Here is a 19,152-nt window from a genome sequence, read left to right as displayed (position 1 = left end):
GACAGGATTTATACCCCCCTGCCATTTTGTATTTTAAAAAATGTCAAATCTGGGGCTTCCCTGGTGGCGCAGTGGTTGAGAGTCTGCCTGCTAATGCAGGGGACACGGGTTCGAGCCCTGGCCTGGGAAGATCCCACATGCCGCGGAGCGGCTGGGCCCGTGAGCCACAACTGCTGAGCCTGCGCGTTTGGAGCCTGTGCTCCGCAACGAAAGAGGCCCGCGCATCGCGATGAAGAGTGGCCCCCGCTTGCCACAACTGGAGAAAGCCCTCGCACAGAAACGAAGACGCAACACAGCCAAAATCAATCAATCAATCAATCAATCAATCAAACATACGCATCTGATTCAAGATCCTCATTAAAAAAAAAAAAAAAAAAATGTCAAATCTACAGAAAGTTAATGAGAATTGTACCATAACACCATCTCACCTTTACCTAGATTCACCAATGATTAATGTTTTGCCAAATTTGCTTTATGTCTTTTTTCCTGTCTATATATATATAGTTCTTTTTAAAACAATATCCTTTGAGAGTTCCTTGCAGACACTGTGACACTTCACCCCTAAATACTTTTGTTTCTTTATTCTGAGAGAAAGAGTACATAACTATAATAAAGTCGTGTCAGTCGGGATACTTGACATAAAACCAACATGTAGTGCATATTTAAATCTTACCCTTCACTTGTTCTCTAGTTTTTTTATTTTTCCTGATCTAGTATTCAGTCAAGGATCATGTGTTGTATTAAGTTGTCATGTGTCCTTTCCTTTCAGTATGGATTAGTGTGATCTGGTAGTCACAGGGTTTCAGGAATAGGAATGAAAACCCCCTTTAAAGCATGCTGTGGCCCAGCTTCCATGTTTACCTCCTTCCATGCCCCCCACCACTGGCTGGGAGTTGCCCTTCTTAGACTGATGGCAAAGTTCTAAAGTAGAACCTAGCACCCAGTGCAGACCTGCTTGTACACATCTTCCTGATGCTTGGGGAGGCTTTGTCCTAAGCAAGGAGTTACTGTCCATTTTAGGATTAAAGCCATTCAGGTTGCCTAGGTACCTGATTAAGAGAATGTGGTAGCGTTAACCTACTGTATAGCACAGGGAACAATATTCAATATATTGTAATAACCTATAATGGAAAAGAATCTGGAAAAGAATACACACACACACACACACACACACACACACACACACATATATAACTGAATTGCTTTGCTATACACCTGAAACTAACACAAAATTGTAAATTAACTATACTTCAATTTAAAAAATGGTTAAAAAAATAAAGAGAGAATGTGGTAGTGTTGATGAGACTTTGGGAAAAGATTTTCATAGTTGTCTCTAAATCACCTGAAACATTAGGAGTTAGGAGTTGTCTTCTGAGGACATTTCTTGAGGACCACTGATTGTTATGATCTTGTCTCTATATATTTTGTGGGGCTTTAATTTTTTTTTAGCTATTAAGAACCTCCCTACCCCACCCCCACCTTTAAATATTCTAGTGGTCGTGTCCTTTTGCTCCTTTACCCTTCTTGCTTTACACTCCGTCCTGGGTAGACTTCTTTCTTGCTTCAGCTCTTGATGACCCTAAAATCTTTTGTTTCCATCCCCATTCTCTTCTGAGCTCCAAACCCTCATTTCCAACCACATACTCTGCAGCTTCACCTATGTGTTCCACATACAAAACTGAACTCGGTATCTTTCTGTGTAAACCTGAGCCCTGGTTTGAATAATTGGGTGGGCGGTGAGAATGAGATGGTATTTGACCAGGACTCTAGGAACACTAGGCTCATGTTCCTTACCAGCTCCTGCCCACCCTAACGCTTACCCCTCCCTCCTCTCCCCCCGCCCCCCCCCCCACACACTTCCTGGGAAATAGGCCAACCAAAGGCAAGGCTTTGCTAACAAGACCATTTCCGTCTGAATGTGGAGTCTTGGAAGTTAGGTTTTATGAAATGTTTCTCAACATTTTTTTTTTCATTATCACTCCCTTTAAGGAGCCTTTTTACTTTTATTTTTTAAAAAAAAATTTTTTTATGTCTATTTTTTTAACACATTTATTGGAGTATAATTGCTTTACAATGTTGTGTTAGTATCTGCTATATAACAAAGTGAATCAGCTATATGTATACATATATCCCCATATCCCCTCCCTCTTGCATCTCATTCCTACCCTCCCTATCCCACCCCTCTAGGTGGTCACAGAGCACTGAGCTGATCTCCCTGTGCTATGCAGCTGCTTCCCACTAGCTATCTATTTTACATTTGGTAGTGTATATATGTCCATGCCACTCTCTCACTTTGTCCCAGCTTACCCTTCCCCCTCCCCATGTCCTCAAGTCCATTCTCTACGTCTGCCTCTTTATTCCTGTCCTGCCTCTAGGTTCATTAGAATCTTTTTTTTTTTTAACATTCCATATATATGTGTTAGCATACGGTATTTGTTTTTCTCTTTCTGACTTACGTCACTCTGTATGACAGACTGTAGGTCCATCCACATCACTACAAATAACTACAAATAAGAAATTTCATTTCTTTTTATGGCTGAGTAATATTCCATTGTATATATGTGCCACATCTTCTCTATCCATTCATCTGTCGATGAACACTTAGGTTGCTTCTATGTCCTGGCTATTGTAAATAGTGCTGCAGTGAACATTGTGGTACATGACTCTTTTTGAATTATGGTTTTGTCTGGGTATATGCCCAGTAGTGGGATTGCTGGGTTATATGGTAATTCTGTCTTTAGTTTTTTAAGGAACCTCCATACTGTTCTGCATAGTGGCTGTATCAATTTACATTCCCACCAACAGTGCAAGAGGGTTCCCTTTTCTCCACACCCTCTCCAGCATTTGTTGTTTGTAGATTTTCAGATGTTGCCCATTCTAACTGTTGTGAGGTGACACCTCATTGTAGTTTTGATTTGCATTTCTCTAATAATCAGCGATGTTGAGCAGCTTTTCATGTGCTTCTGGGCCATCTGTATGTCTTCTTCAGAGAAATGTCTATATAGGTCTTCTGCCTATTTTTGGATTGGGTTGTTTGTTTTTTTAATATTGAGCTGCATGGGCTGTTTATATATTTTGGAGATCAATCCTTTGTTGATTCGTTTGCAGATATTTTCTCCCATTCTGAGGGTTGTCTTTTCGTCTTGTTTGTAGTTTGCTTTGCAAAAGCTTTTAAGTTTCATTAGGTCCCATTTGTTTATTTTTGTTTTTATTTCCATTACTCTAGGATGTGGATCAAAAAATATCTTGCTGTGATTTATGACAAAGAGCATTCTTCCTATGTTTTCCTCTAAGAGTTTTATAGTGTCCGGTCTTCCATTTAGGTCTCTAATCCATTTTGAGTTTATTTTTGTGTCTGGTGTTAGGGAGTGTTCTAATTTTATTCTTTTACATGTAGCTGTCCAGTTTTCCCAGCACCACTAATTGAAGAGACTGTCTTTTCTCCATTGTATATCCTTGCCTCCTTTGTCATAGATTAGTTGACCATAGGTGCGTGGGTTTATCTCTGGGCTTTCTATCCTGTTCCATTGATCTATGTTTCTGTTTTTGTGCCAGTACCATTTTGACTTGATTACTGTAGCTTTGTGGTATAATCTGAAGTCAGGGAGTCTGATTCCTCCAGCTCCGTTTTTTTTCCCTCAAGACCTCTTTGGTTATGTGGGGTCTTTTGTGTCTCCATACAAATTTTAAGATATTTTTGTTCTAGTTCTGTAAAAAAATGCCATTGGTAATTTGATAGGGATTGCATTGAATCTGTAGATTGCTTTTGGTAGTATAGTCATTTTCACAGTATTGATTCTTCCAATCCAAGAACATGGTATATCTCTCCATCTGTTTGTATCATCTTTAATTTTTTTCATCAGTGTCTTATAGTTTTCTGCATGCAGGTCTTTTGTCTCCCTAGATAGGTTTATTCCTAGGTATTTTATTCTTTTTGTTGCAGTGGTAAATGGGAGTGTTTCCTTAATTTCTCTTTCAGATTTTTCATCATTAGTGTATAGGAATGCAAGAGATTTCTGTGCATTAATTTTGTATCCTGCAACTTTACCACATTCATTGATTAGCTCTAGTAGTTTTCTGGTGGCGTCTTTAGGATTCTCTATGTATAGTATCATGTCATCTGCAAACAGTGACAGTTTTACTTCTTTTCCAATTTGTATTCCTTTTATTTCTTTTTCTTTTCTGATTGCCGTGGCTAGGACTTCCAAAAGTCTGTTGAATAATAGTGGTGAGAGTGGACATCCTTGTCATGTTCCTGATCTTAGAGGAAATGCTTTCATTTTTTCACCATTGAGAATGATGTTTGCTGTGGGTTTGTCATATATGGCCTTTATTATGTTGAGGTAGGTTCCCTCTATGCCCACTTTCTGGAGAGTTTTTATCATAAATGCGTGTTGAATTTTGTCAAAAGCTTTTTCTGCATCTATTGAGAAGATCATATGGTTTTTCTTTTTCAATTTGTTAATGTGGTGTATCACATTGATTGATTTGCATATACTGAAGAATCCTTGCATCCCTGGTATAAATCCCACTTGATCATGGTGTATGATCCTTTTAATGTGTTCTTGGATTCTGTTTGCTAGTATTTTGTTGAGGATTTTTACATCTATATTCATGAGTGACATTGGTCTGTAATTTTCTTTATTTGTAGTATCTTTGTCTGGTTTTGGTATCAGGGTGATGGTGGCCTCATAGAATGAGTTTGGGAGTGTTCCTTCCTCTGCAATTTTTTGGAAGAGTTTGAGAAGGATGGGTGTTAGCTCTTCTCTAAATGTTTGATAGAATTTACCTGTGAAGCCATCTGGTCCTGGACTTTTGTTTGTTGGAAGATTTTTAATCAGAGTTTCAATTTCATTACTTGTGATTGGTCTGTTCATATTTTCTGTTTCTTCCTGGTTCAGTCTTGGAAGGTTATACCTTTCTAAGAATTTGTCCATTTCTTCCAGGTTGTCCATTTTATTGGCGTAGAGTTGCTTGTAGTAGTCTCTTAGGATGCTTTGTATTTCTGCAGTGTCTGTTGTAACTTCTCCATTTTCATTTCTAATTTTATTGATTTGAGTCCTCTCCCTCTTTTTCTTGATGAGTCTGGCTAATGGTTTGTCAATTTTGTTTATCTTCTCAAAGAACCAGCTTTTAGTTTTATTGATCTTTGCTGTTTTTGCTGTTGTTTTTTTGTTTCTATTTCATTTATTTCTGCTCTGATCTTTATGATTTCTTTCTTTCTACTAATTTTGGGTTTTGTTTTTTCTTCTTTCTCTAGTACCTTTAGGTGTAAAGTTAGATTGTTTATTTGAGATGTTTGTTGTTTCTTGAGGTAGGATTGTATTGCTATAAACTTCCCTCTTAGAACTGCTTTTGCTGCATCCCATAAGTTTTGGATTGTCGTGTTTTCATTGTCATTTGTCTCTAGGTATTTTTTGATTTCCTCTTTGATTTCTTCAGTGATCTCTTGGTTATTTAGTAACATATTGTTTAGCCTCCATGTGTTTCATGTGTTTGTGTTTTTTACGTTGTTTTCCCTGTAATTGGTTTCTAATCTCATAGCGTTGTGGTCAGAAAAGATGCTTGCTATGATTTCAATTTTCTTAAATTTACTGAGGCTTGATTTGTGACCCAAGATGTGATCTGTCCTGGAGAATGTTCCGTGTGCTCTTGAGAAGAAAGTGTAATCTGCTGTTTTTGGATGGAATGTCCTATAAATATCAATTAAATCTATCTGGTCTATTGTGTCATTTAAAGCTTGTGTTTCCTTATTAATTTTCTGTTTGGATGATGTGTCTATTGGTGTAAGTGAAGTGTTAAATTCCCCCACTATTATTCAGTTACTGTCGATTTCCTCTTTTATAGCTGTTAGCAGTTGCTTTATTTATTAAGGTGCTCCTATGTTGGGTGCATATATATTTATAATTGTTATATCTTTCTCTTGGATTGATCCCTTGATCATTATGTAATGTCCTTCCTTGTCTGTTGTAACATTCTTTATTTTAAAGTCTGTTTTATCTGATACGAGTATAGCTACTCCAGCTTTCTTTTGATTTCCATTTGCATGGAATATCTTTTTCCATCCCCTCACTTGCAGTCTGTATGTGTCCCTAGGTCTGAAGTGGGTCTCTTGTAGACAGCATATATATGGGTCTTGTTTTTGTATCCGTTCAGCAAACCTGTGTCTTTTGGTTGGAGCATTTAATTCATTCACGTTTAAGGTAATTATTGATATGTATGTTCCTATTACCATTTTCTTAATTGTTTTGGGTTTGTTTTTGTAGGTCCTTTCCTTCTCTTGTGTTTCCCACTTAGAGAAGTTCCTTTAGCATTTGTTGTAGAGCTGGTTTGGTGGTGCTGAATTCTCTTAGCTTTTGCTTGTCTGTAAAGCTTTTGATTTCTCCATCGAGTCTGAATGAGATCCTTGCCGGGTAGAGTAATCTTGGTTGTAGGTTCTTCCCTTTCATCACTTTAAATATGTCATGCCACTGTTTTCTGGCTTGTAGAGTTTTCTGCTGAGAAATCAGCTGTTAACCTTATGGGAGTTCTCTTGTATGTTATTTGTCATTTTTCCCTTGCTGCGTTCAGTAATTTTTTTTTGTCTTTAATTTTTGCCAATTTAATTACTACAGGTCTCGGCGTGTTTCTCCTTGGGTTTATCCTGTATGGGACTCTGCACTTCCTGGGCTTGGGTGGCTATTTCCTTTTCCATGTTAGGGAAGTTTTCAACTATAGTCTCTTCAAATGTTTTCTCGGGTCCTTTCTCTCTTCTCCTTCTGGGACCCCTATAATGTGAGTGTTGCTGCGATTAATGTTTTCCCAGAGGTCTCTTAGGCTGTCTTCATTTCTTTTCATTCTTTTTTCTTTATTCTGTTATGCAGCAGTGAATTCCACCATTCTGTCTTCCAGGTCACTTACCCGTTCTTCTGCCTCAGTTACTCTGCTATTGATTCCTTGTAGTGTATTTTTTATTTCAGTTATTGTATTGTTTATCTCTGTTTGTTTGTTCTTTAATTCTTCTAGGTCTTTGTTAAACATTTCTTGCATCTTCTCGATCTTTGCCTCCATTCTTTTTCTGAAGTCCTGGATCATCTTCACTACCATTATTCTGAATTCTTTTTCTGGAATGTTGCCTATCTCCACTTCATTTATTTGTTTTTCTGGGGTTTTATCTTGTTTCTTCATCTGGTACATAGCCCTCTGCCTTTTCATCTTGTCTCTCTTTCTGTGAATGTGGTTTTTGTTCCACAGGCTGCAGGATTGTAGTTCTTCTTGCTTCTGCTGTCTTGACGTCTGGTGGATAAGGCTACGTAAGAGGCTTTTGCAAGTTTCCTGATGGGAGGGACTGGTGGTGGGCAGAGCTCAGTAAAACTTTAATCAGCTTGTCTGCTGATGGGTGGGGCTGGGTTCCCTCCCTGCTGGTTGTTTACCCTGAGGTGACCCAACAATGGAGCCTACCCGGCTCTTTGGTGGGGCTAATGGCGGACTCTGGGAGGGCTCACTCCAAGGAGTACTTCCCGGAACTCCTGCTGCCAGTGTCCTTGTCCTCACGGTGTGACACAGCCACCCCCCCCACCTCTCCAGGAGACCCTCTAACACTAGCAGGTAGGTCTGGTTCAGTTTCCTACGGGGTCACTGCTCCTTCCCCTGGGTCCCGATGGGCACACTGCTTTGTGTGTGCCCTCCAAGAGTGGAGTCTGTTTCCCCCAGTCCTGTTGAAGTCCTGCAGTCAAATCCCGCTAGCCTTCAAAGTCTGATTCTCTAGGAATTCCTCCTCCCATTGCCGGACCCCCAGGTTGGGAAGCCTGATGTGGGGCTCAGAACCTTCACTCCACTGGGTGGACTTTGGTGGTATAAATGTTCTCCAGTTTGTGAGTCACCCACCCAGCAGTTATGGGATTTGATTTTATTGTGATTGTGCCGCTCCTACCGTCTCATTGTGGCTTCTCCTTTGTGTTTAGACGTGGGGTGTCTTTTTTGGTAAGTTCCAGTGTCTTCCTGTCGATGATTGTTCAGTGGTTAGTTGTGATTCTGGTGCTCTCGCAAGAGGGAGTGACAGCATGTCTTCCTACTCCACCATCTTGAACCAGTCTCCCAGCAGGCAGATTCTTAACCAGTGCACCACCAGGAAAGCCCTAGATTTTTTTGATGATGGCCATTCTGACCGGTGTGAGGTGATACCTCATTGTAGTTTTGATTTGCATTTCTCTAATGAATAGTGATGTTGAGCATCCTTTCATGTGTTTGTTGGCAATCTGTACATCTTCTTTAAGGAGGCTTTTTCGACACTTTTTTTTTAGTATTGTCAGCCTCCTACCCATGAAGATTTAATACCACAAATACACAGTGTATCTGTTTATGTACTGCATATATGTCTGCTTAATAACAAGTAAGGTATTTTAACCCCCAAGAACCAGTTTTTGCCCCCTTGGGGCAATATTGCCCCATTGAGAATGCATGTTTTAAGCTAAACTGGAGGCAGTCTAGAGTCTAGAAACAACCGAGACCAAAACGTCTGCTTGCTGTCTCGCCTACCCACAGAAAATTTACCTTAGGCTCACATCTGATTGCTGAAGCCAGGGTTTCGTCATCTGGTTGTGATTTTGACTCACAGTAATAACAACATAATATTGTGCACAGTATATACTCGTATATGTAATTCAAAGGTTTTAATACTCAATATTTATTCTTACTGCTTGTGATGTACTCTCTTTTTTTCTGTGTTCCTTGAAAAGTAGTTTTATTGAGATAATTTGCATACTGTAAAATTCACCTGTTTTTATTTTATATATATTTTGTTTTAAAAAGAAATGCTTGTTGTGACCCACTGACTTGCAAAAGCCTGACAGCCAGCCAGCAGAGCAATGCCAAGGCATAGCTGGTCTAGAGACTACCCACAGTCTACCAGAGAGGTGAGAGAAAGATGTGGCAGAGTCCTAACCTTGAACCCCTGTAGTTACTGTAGTCATTGGATTTTGTTTTAGTAAATGCCCTTGAACTTGAACAAACTGGCTGTTTTACTCCTTGGTAGGGGTGAAGGCTGGAGAGCTCACGGCAGGGGAGGGCTGCAGTGAGCTTTTTAAGCCCGCAGGTAAAAACTGCTTTGGTGGCAGCCAAAGGGCTTGCCTCCCAAGGAAGGTGAAATGGGCATTTTCGTTCTGTGTTTTGTGATGCCAGCACACATACCCCTCTCCCCACCGAAAGAAAGTGAGTGGGGAGATGGAGGGAGGGAAGATTGGGTTTATCCATAAGAATATTGGAGAGAGTGGAATCTGTATATTTGATTAATTTGCTGTCATTGATCTGTTAAAACGGGATAGAGCACTGAGGAAGTGAAGTAGGAAACTACTAAATTTTCATTAGGAGAACGGAAGAAGAGAGGGTCTGAAGAATGAGGTGTAGCTGTGCTTTGTTGGGGTCTATACATGGTCAAAGGGAGGCCTTGCCTATAGCTAGAGGGAATCAGCTGTGCAGACATGGAAGTGAGTGGTCGAAAGGTCCAGAGAGGAGATTTTGCCCCTGCTTACTATTTTTTTTTTTTTTTTGGTCACACCTTGAGGCATGCGGGATCTTAGTTCCCTGACCAGGAATCAAACCTGTGCCCCCCTGCAATGGAAGCGTGGAGTCTTAACCATTGGACCGCCAGGGAAGTCCCTGCCTCTGCTTACTTTTGACCCCGGTGCCAGGCAGGGCAGGAATATGATAGGACCAAATGAAACTGAGGCATCCCATCCCAGAGCAGCAGAATAAGAGCAAATATTCATGGAGTGCTTACTGCATGCTAGAAACTAAACATTTTATATTCTCAGATTTCATCTTTTAAAAGTGTGAGGCTGTAGGTTATGTTAGTGCTCCCCAACACCCCATTTTATGTTGAAGAAACTGAGTTACAGGGAGGTAAAGAAACTTGTTCAGAGTCACACAGTTACTTGTTCTTACATGTAATGTAAATGCAGGGCACTGGAGACCCTGCCTTGAAGTGGTGAACCCACTGCCTCTGGGACCATGTCTGCTGCGCCAGACTTCTGAGGAGTAGAGCCTACCTGGCAGATCCCGTGATCTTCATTTAAGTTGCTTAGTCTCCAGGTTGCTACCCTGAAGTTCACTCTTAGAGGCTGGTGACCACAATACTAAAAATAATATTGTCCTAGAGAATATTTATAGTTTTTTCACTCCCTCTTCTTGAGTACAGACTGTGCCTTATCTGGGAAATACCACTTATTTTAGGACTCTAGAGTTGGACATTTAAATGGTAGGACTTGTTAAGTGGTAGTCATATTTCAAGTTAGTTCTGCAGACATTTGCATGCTTCCTAAGTGCCCTGTGATATACCCGGTGCCAGGGTGACAAATGTTATCACAATCTGGTAGGGGAAATAGACACAACCAATGTTTAAATTGCAGTGAAACAATGTAAGTAGAACAGTAAAAGGAACATTAAGGAGTATGGGAGATTAGGAAGAACTTCCCAGAAGAGTTAACATTTGAGTTGTGTTTTGAAGGATGAATAGGAGTTTGCCTGGTAGGTAAGTAGTTGCAGAATAATTAAGTGAAAATTGCTAGAGAGATGAACAGAGGCTTCCTTCTGATATTATTGCCAGTGTGTTTAGATTCTTAATGATGTAGTAGAAGGAGTTTCCAGTTGTAAAATCTCCCCTTTTTCCCTAGTGTCCTGAAATGCCATTGGGATCCTATGCCTCAATGGTAGGGTTGGACACCTAGGGATTATACTTTGGGCTGGTTATAGGAGGGACAAAATTGCTACCCATGTAGCACCTGCAGGCACGCTGCAACTCTGAGCAGAGTTTTCAACTTGTGTGAGAAGATGATGGTATTCCCTGCAGCCTAGCTCCAACCCAAGACTGATTGCAATTGCTCGGTGAGATTTTTCTTCTCTCATATGAAAATAGTTGATTGATTGCTGTTACTGAGAAGGTATTAGGCATTCAGCCACAAAAGTTTATTAGGCACTGACTTTTTTGTATGGAGGGTAGGTGAGAGCCATACACAGAAATTGGGTTTTTGAAGTATAACATGCATTCAGTGAAGTGTACAGATATCAAGTATACTGCTTGATGGGTTTTTACATGTGTGTATACCTTTGTAACCACCCACATTCATATCAAGATGGAGAGCATTTCCAGCACCCTAGAAGGTTCTCTTGTGCTCCTTCTCTGGTAATACCCATTACTCCCCCACAATCTCCCCTTAGCACTATTCTGACTTTGTCACCAAAAATTAGCTTTGCCTGTTCATGAACTTTATTTAAATGGAATCATACAGAATGTACTGTTTTATATCTGGTTTCTTTTACTCAGCTTTGTAATTGTGAGATTCATACAAATTGCTGGAGAGCACTGATAACCTGTCAAACTGTTAGGAAGACACCCAGAATGTGATTTATGCCACTGAGAGTTGGTATGAATTTATTGGTGGCATTTGTTTATTCAGTACCCATTTACAAGTGCCATACACCAGGAGCTTTGCAAGGACCTGGGATCAAAGATGAAGACGTTCCTGCCATCAAGGACTTTCAGTCTAATGAAGGAGATAGACACATACATAATTAGACATAATACACATAATTAAAGTGAAGAATTGGTCAACTTTTATGGATGAAAATGGTTTTTGAAAGATTTTCTAGAGGAGGTGAAATGTCTTATGATTGTCAGAGGATTAAAATTTTTCCAGGTGGTCAAGTACAAGTGTGGAGATGTGAAGCAGCATGGTATCTTCAGAGACCTGCATTAGTGATGCTTTGACTTTAGATTGATTAAGATGTGTAAGACTGCCAAAAATATCACTTCGGGAAGAAATTTTGAGGGAAACTTTGGTGTGCAAGTTTGGCTTCTGTTTTAGGTGGAGCTGTGGGAGATGACCACTCCAGTGAACGGTTGTAAATGCATCATTATGGAGAAGTCAGAGAATGGAAGTCAAATTTGGTGATTGCTGTAGCCAAGGAAAAACTCCCTGCAGTGCTTTATTGTTGATGTTGTGGAAGACTTCTATGAGGTTAGAGAAAACTACGGAGATGCTTATAATGAATGTGGTATTTTTTTCAATAATTGAGATGACTTGAGATGTCCCATTAAGCCATCGAAAATTTCCTAAGGGTGGATTTTGATGCAGCATCTCTCCTTAATTGTGGGGTTTTGTAGCAAAGTGCGTTCCCCCTTCTATCAGTTTGCTGGGGCTACCATAACAAAATACCACTGACTGCGTGGCTTACACAGAAATTTATTTTCTCACAGTTCTGGAAGCTAGAAGACCAAGATCAGGGTGGCTGGTTTGGTTTCTTCTGAAGCCGCTCTCTTTGGCTTGCAATTGCTCCTTCTCACTATGTCCTCACGTGGTCTTTTCTCTGTGTTGTCTGTGTCCTGATCTCTTCTTAAAAGGACATCAGCCGTATTGGACTAGGGCGCACTCCAGTGACCCCCATTTTTAACATAATTATCCCTGTAAAGGCCTGCTCTCCACATACTGTCACATTCCGAGGTACTGGGGGTCAGGGCTTCAACATATGAGTTTTAGGATGGGGGAGGACACAGTTCAGTTCATCATACCCATGATTCAGAACCTGCTCTGACATTGTTGCCCTGTGTGAAGGCTGTCACCTGGGAAACTCAGGGGTCAGAACCACATCAAGACAAGTGGGGAGCAGTGTTGTAGACCAGAGTCTGCTGTGATCCCTGTGCGGGCTGGGCTTGCTCTTAAAATGCCGTCTCTGATTTCCTCGTGGCTGTCTGTGTACACATAAACCTGTGAGCCTTGGGTAATATGTCTAAAACTGTTAAGACTGGTATTTTGTCAATTAACAGAGGTTGAAAATAGGGACTAAGAAGAAAAGAACCCAACCTGTAAAGGCCAGGTGACTGTCACAAGGAAAGTGATTTCATAGCTTTCATAACTCTTAATCTGTTCCAGTGCTGAACAAACCATATCCCTCTCCTGCCATTTAACCCTTTTCTTTGATTAGCTGAAGTTAAACAGCCTTGCCATTCTCCTTATCAAAACATTTGAATACCAAAGAGCTATTTCTAAATCTGATCACCTTAAACTTCCTCCTCCTTGTGGGCAGAAAGTTGTTTTCTGTAGAGGATTTTTTTTAAAAATTTTATTTATTTATTTATTTATTTTTGGCTGTGTTTGGGTCTTCGTTTCTGTGCGAGGGCTTTCTCTAGTTGCGGCGAGCGGGGGCCACTCTTCATCGCGGTGCACGGGCCTCTCACTATCGCGGTGTCTCTTTTTGCGGAGCACAGGCTCCAGACGCGCAAGCTCAGTAGTTGTGGCGCACGGGCCTAGTTGCTCTGCGGCATGTGGGATCTTCCCAGACCAGGGCTCGAACCCGTGTCCCCTGCATTGGCAGGCAGATTCTCAACCACTGTGCCACCAGGGAAGCCCCTGTAGAGGATTTTATTTTGAATTTTTTGTTGTGGTGGCCACCTGAGAGGGTGGAGAGTGGGGATTTTTCTTTTAAGGAAGTATCTTAAGGAGGCGCTTTTAGATAGTCACCTCTTAAACTTGTTTCATTGGAGACAGAGAGAAGTCTTGTTAGGATGAATTTTGTAGGGGCTGCTTTTGTTTTAGTCCACGTTGGGATTCTATGGTGGCAGATGAGGCTTGTTACAGGTACCTGGGAACTGGAAATCTGGTTTTCAGTGTAATAGTGTTTTCTTTCATAAGGAGTAAGTTAGTTGTTTGAAATGGGTCATAGTTCAAAAGTGTACCGAGAATTTTAGTTAGTTTTTGAAGAAACAAAACTCTTTCAAATCTGTTACAAAGCAAAATTCAGCTGAGTAAATTTTAAAGATCCTATTGGCATTATTCGACGATTCATGAATTGGGCAGCATCCCATCCAGCAGACAGAAAGGAGCTCTAAAGAGCTGTACAAAATGAAAGACTTATTTGCAGAAGCGGGTGGGATGAGGAAGTTACTAGCAAAGAGTGGATTGTTTGTGGCAAGGTCACTTTCCTTTAGGGGACTGCAGGGGTCTATCAAGCACTAGGGCTGACCAGGTAATTCCAGATTGACTGGCTTAAGATTCCACTCCTGGGAGAGGTTGCAACTGTAAATTAGGTGTTAAGTCTTTGTTCCACAGGTGACTCCATTTTGGTTCAGTTGTATCTCTCTTAAAAAAGTTCTTTTCTGTTTAGTAAACAATATTTCTCATACCTTCAGCAAATTAAATGTTTTAACTTTCTACATTTTTCTACTTTGTTTCCTACCATTTCGTTCTCCTCTACTCTTAGATTTGACTCCATCGCCTTTTTTTGGTGGTCCTTGATTTTTTTTCTTTTTTACAAACTAAGTAGATAATACTATTCTTGAAAAGTGTTTTTTAACCACAAAGGTGCTGACAATGCTCATATGCTGCGGATATAGGGCGCCTACGACTATTGGACCCACAACAGACTGATTTGAGATTCAGTGTAACTTGGTAGAGTGGTATGTTTTATTGGCACCTTCTATCTGTGGAAATCCTTGAGCATTTGCTGCCATATTATCTAGACATGTCTCCTGACTTTCTTGAGTCCCCCCCGCCCACCCTTTTTAAATTAGAAATATTAAACAAAATAATTCAGATAATATCCTACTTCTTAAGAGAAGAAGAGGTAGGATCCATAGGTAACATTGCATTGGGGAGTGGATGCTCCCAGTGTAGTGTGTCTTTGAGTCTTTGACCCCAATTCTTCAGTTTTTTTAGTAGTATTTTACATTCATACCCTTGCCATAACGTCATGGTGGATGGAATTATGTCCCTACTCCTTGATTTTGGGCTTGGCTGTATGACTTGCTTTATAGGCCAGTGGGTTGTTGGTGAACATGATGGAAGCAGAGGTCTGCAGTGTGCTCATGCTGGTGGGCTTGTCCTCTTGTGCCTTTGCCATCACCGTGAGAAGAACCCTGAGTAGCTGTAGCCTCTTCAGTGTGGGCCTCAGAGTGAGACCATAGAGCAGAGCCCACCACAGCACATCTGTAGCTTAAAGCAGAGCCAACGAAACTCAGATGCCTGAGGGAAAATGAAATGTTTATGCCAGTGAGATTTTGTAGTTTGTTGTTGTACAGCATTACTGAGGCAATAGGTGACTAATACAGTCACCCTGCTGCATCCAGGACAGTTCCAGGGCCTTAGTAGCAGGCTTTCTTGGATGGTCTCTCCTCCTACCTGGCCATTTACAGGATTCTCAGCTGGCCCACCCAACCCTTTTCTTTCCACCTACTGTTTTCCTCATTCTACCTTATTGTTCTCCTCTACTTTATAGTTTCTGCTTACTTATATATTATGTTCTCTCCTAACTTTTCCATGTCCAAAGCCATTCATGACTCCTCCAGTTTCTCTTACACTCATAACTTCTCAGCTCCTACTCCTGTTGCTTATGCCTTATTCTTTCCATTTCAGATTTCTGAGAGAAAATCGACTTTGCCCAGCAGATTTTTTTTTCCACCCCAGAAATGTCATGTCCTCAGATGTTGGCCTGTTTAGGCATTGGCCGCCCTTAGGTTAGGGGCCCACCTCTGGTCCGGTTAAATGTGTCAGGGACGTGTGGGGATGAGGGACATGTCTTGAAATACATGAGTGCCTAATACTACCTTATTAATAGAGGCTGTGAATGTGTGGAAAGCTTAGTGATAAGACAAGTCTTTTACACAGTATGTCATCTGGGGATTTTAGCTAGTACTGAAGCTTGTCAGTTTCTGGCCTCATCAGTTCCCCAGAGGGGAAGCTTTTAATTTGGCTTTTGCAAGTTTAAAATTTTCTGGGGCTGCATTCCATTTTTCAGTTTCCGAGTTCCAAGATAACCAGCCATACAGCATGAGTTCTCAGGATGAACCTCTTTCAAGGAAAAATGTGAGAGAAGAGACCGTCTACTAGGAAGGAAAGCTGACTCATGGCAAAACATTCCAAAGAGTTGAGAAGAAAATAAGTTGGCCTTATTCTGAAGTTTTAGGCTATTTAGGCTTTCTCATAGCTTTTCTGTATAGGGGAAGAGACTGGTCAAGTTAAAGCTGATTTATAGCAGTTATATGGTTGTGCTTAATTTAGATTTATCTCTTAAGTATTTATGTTTTGGGGTACTATTATAAGTGGTACTTTAAAAATGTTAATTTACAGTTGTTCCTTGCTAGTATATAGAAATACAGTTGGCTTTTGTATGTTGATCTTAAATCCTATGATCTTATTAAACTAATTTACTGATTTTAGAAACTTTATTGTAGATTCTTTGGGATTTGCTGTATTGATAGTTATGTTGAGTGCAAATAAAGACAGTTTTATTTCTTCCTGTTTAATCTGTATGCCTTCTATTTCTTTTTCTTGTCTTATTGCACTGGCTAGGACCCCAGTATGATGTTGAAGTGATATGATGAGATTAGACAACCTTGCCTTGTTCCTGAGTTTAGGGGAAAATTATACAGCCACATTAACAGTAGGTTTTTTGTCAGTGCTTTTTATCAGCTTGAGGAAGTTCACTTTTATCCTAGTTTCCTGAGAGTTTTCATCATAAATGAGTATTGGATTTTGTTACTTTTTGTGTATCTGTTGAGATGATCATGTGGGTTCTGTCTTTAGTCTGTTGATACAGTGAATTACATTAGTTGGTTTTTGATGTTGAATCCCTCTTGCATACCCAGGATAAATCCCACTTGGTCTTGATGTATTACCCTTTTTATACATTGCCATATTCAATACGATAGTATTTTGTTAAGGATTTTAGTGTCTTTGTTTTGATCTTTGTCTTTGACCTGTGGCTTCTTGTATTGCTGTTGCTGGATTTGGTGTCAGCATAATGCTGGCCTCATAAAATTAGATGGGAAGTGTTCCCTCTTCTTCTGTTTTTTTGCAAGAGTCTATGTAAAATATTGGTATACAGGAGATATTGCAGGTTCAGTTCCAGACCACTGCAATAAAGCAAATATTGTAATAAAGCGAGTCACACAAATTTTTTGGTTTCCTAGTGCATATAAAAGTTATATTTATACTATACTATAGTCTGTTAAGTGTGCAATAGCATTATGTCTAAAAAACAATGTATGTAACTTAATTAAAAAATACTTTATTGCTAAAAAATGCTGACCATCATCTGACAACACAGGGTTGCCACAAACCTTCAATTTGTAAAAAATGTAATATCTGTAAAGTGCATGAAGTGAAGTACAATAAAATGAGATATGAAAAAAAAATGAGGTATGCCTGTAATTTCTTCTTTAATTATTCGGTAAAATTCACCACTGAAGCTGTCTGGGCCTGGAGTTTTCTTTGTTAGAAGGTTTTGTTTTTTTTTTAAAGACCAGCTTCTTCCTCATTCTTTTTTTTTTTTTTTTTTTTTTTTTTTAGAATTTTAAGTCATTACAACAGTCGCCTCCTTTATTTATTTATTTATTTATTTATTTTTGGCTGTGGGTCTTCGTTTCTGTGCGAGGGCTTTCTCTAGTTGCGGCAAGTGGGGGCCACTCTTCATCGCGGTGCGCGGGCCCCTCACTATCGCGGCCTCTCTTGTTGCGGAGCACAGGCTCCAGACGCACAAGCTCAGTAATTGTGGCTCACAGGCCCAGCCGCTCCACGGCATGTGGGATCTTCCCAGACCAGGGCTCGAACCCGTGTCCCCTGCATTATCAGGCAGATTCTCAACCACTGCGCCACCAGGGAAGCCCATAAGGTTTTTAACTACAAATTCACCATCTTTAATAGATGAAGGCTGTTCAGGTTTTTTTTTCTTTTTAAGTGAGCTTGGCTAGTTTGTGCCTTTTGAGGAACTCATCCATTTCATCTAAGATGTCCAAATTTAGAGGCACGAAGTTAATATTATTTTCCTTTTAACTGTGTAGGATTCCTAGAGCCTCCTTTTTGAGTCCTTATGTTGGTAATTTGTGTCTTTTCTCTTTTTTTCTTGATCATTCTGGCTAGAGGTTTATCAACTTTATTGATCTGTTCAAAGAACTGGGTTTTGGTTTCATTAATTTTTCTATTCTTATTTTTCTGTTCTCAATCTCATTGATTTTTTTTCTTATTATGATTTCTTTCCTTCTACTTTATTTTTTTAGACTTTTTAAAATATTCTTTTTCATTATGGTTTATCACAGGATATTGAATATAGTTTCCTGTGCTATACATTAGGACCTTGTTGTTTGTCCATCCTATATGTAATAGTTTACATCTGCTAATCCCAAACTCCCAGTCCTTCCCTCCCCCACCCCCGTCCCCTTGGCAACCACAAGTCTGTTTTCTATGTCTGTGAGTCTGTTTCTCTTTTGTAGATAGGTTCTTTTGTGCCATATTTGTCTTTCTCTTTCTGACTTACTTCACTTAGTATGATAATCTCTAGTTGCATCCATGTTGCTGCAAATGGCATTATTTCATTCTTTTTTTTATGGCTGAGTAATATTCCATTGTATACATGTACCACATTTTCTTTATCCATCCATCTGTTGATGGACGTTTAGGTTGTTTCCATGTTTTGGCTATTGTGAATAGTGCTGCTGTGAAGATAGGGGTGCATGTATCTCTTTGAATTATAGTTTTGTCTGGATGTATGCCAGAAGTGGGATTGCCGGATCATATGGTAATTCTATTTTTAGTTTTCTGAGGAACCTCCACACTGTTTTCCATAGTGGCTGCAGCAACTTACCCTTCTACTTTAATTTGATCTCCCTTTTTAGTTTCTTATGGTGGAAGCTTAATTCAAGTGAGCCGGGTTTTTTTCTTTTCTTTTTTTTCTTTAATAAACTTTTAGTGCTATAAACTTTCCTTTAGGCACTGTTTAAGCTGCATCCCGTAAATTTTTATATGTTGTGTTTTGATGTTCATTCAGTTAAAAATATTTTCTAGGACTTTGCTGGTAGTTCAGTGGTTAAGACTCTGCGCTTCCACTGGGGTGTGGGTTTGATCCCTGGTCAGGGAACTAAGGTCCCATATGCCATGCGGTGTGGCAAAAAAAATTGTTTTTCTTATTTCCCTTGTTGCTTCCGTTTTGACCCAGGGTTGTTTAGAAATGTGTTTTATTTCCCATTACTTGTGGATTTTCCAGATACCTTCTTGTTGATGATTTCAAATTTAATTACTTTATGGCAGAGAATATACTCTGGTGTAATTTCAATTCTTTTAATTAAATTTGTTGAGATCTGTTTTATGGCCAAGAATATAGGTTATATTGGTAAATGTCCCCATGCAC

General features: G+C 39.9%; 1 protein-coding gene across 4 annotated transcripts in view; it reads left to right on the top strand.

The window, feature by feature from the left end:
- The window catches only part of CHD6 (chromodomain helicase DNA binding protein 6), a 211,379-nt gene that overhangs the window by 16,455 nt on the left and 175,772 nt on the right, over positions 1-19,152 (top strand). The window contains exon 2 of one of the 4 annotated variants that reach the window (XM_057528678.1): positions 11,841-11,993. The exons of the other annotated variants lie outside the window; for them this stretch is intronic. The gene's annotated coding sequence lies outside the window, so the exon portion shown is untranslated. The remainder of the gene's footprint in view (positions 1-11,840; positions 11,994-19,152) is intronic. 4 annotated transcript variants of the gene reach the window in all.

Source organism: Balaenoptera acutorostrata, chromosome 15 (genome assembly GCF_949987535.1).
Source record: "Balaenoptera acutorostrata chromosome 15, mBalAcu1.1, whole genome shotgun sequence".
NCBI classification, from domain to species: domain Eukaryota; kingdom Metazoa; phylum Chordata; class Mammalia; order Artiodactyla; family Balaenopteridae; genus Balaenoptera; species Balaenoptera acutorostrata.
This window is presented reverse-complemented; position numbering and strand designations above follow the sequence as displayed.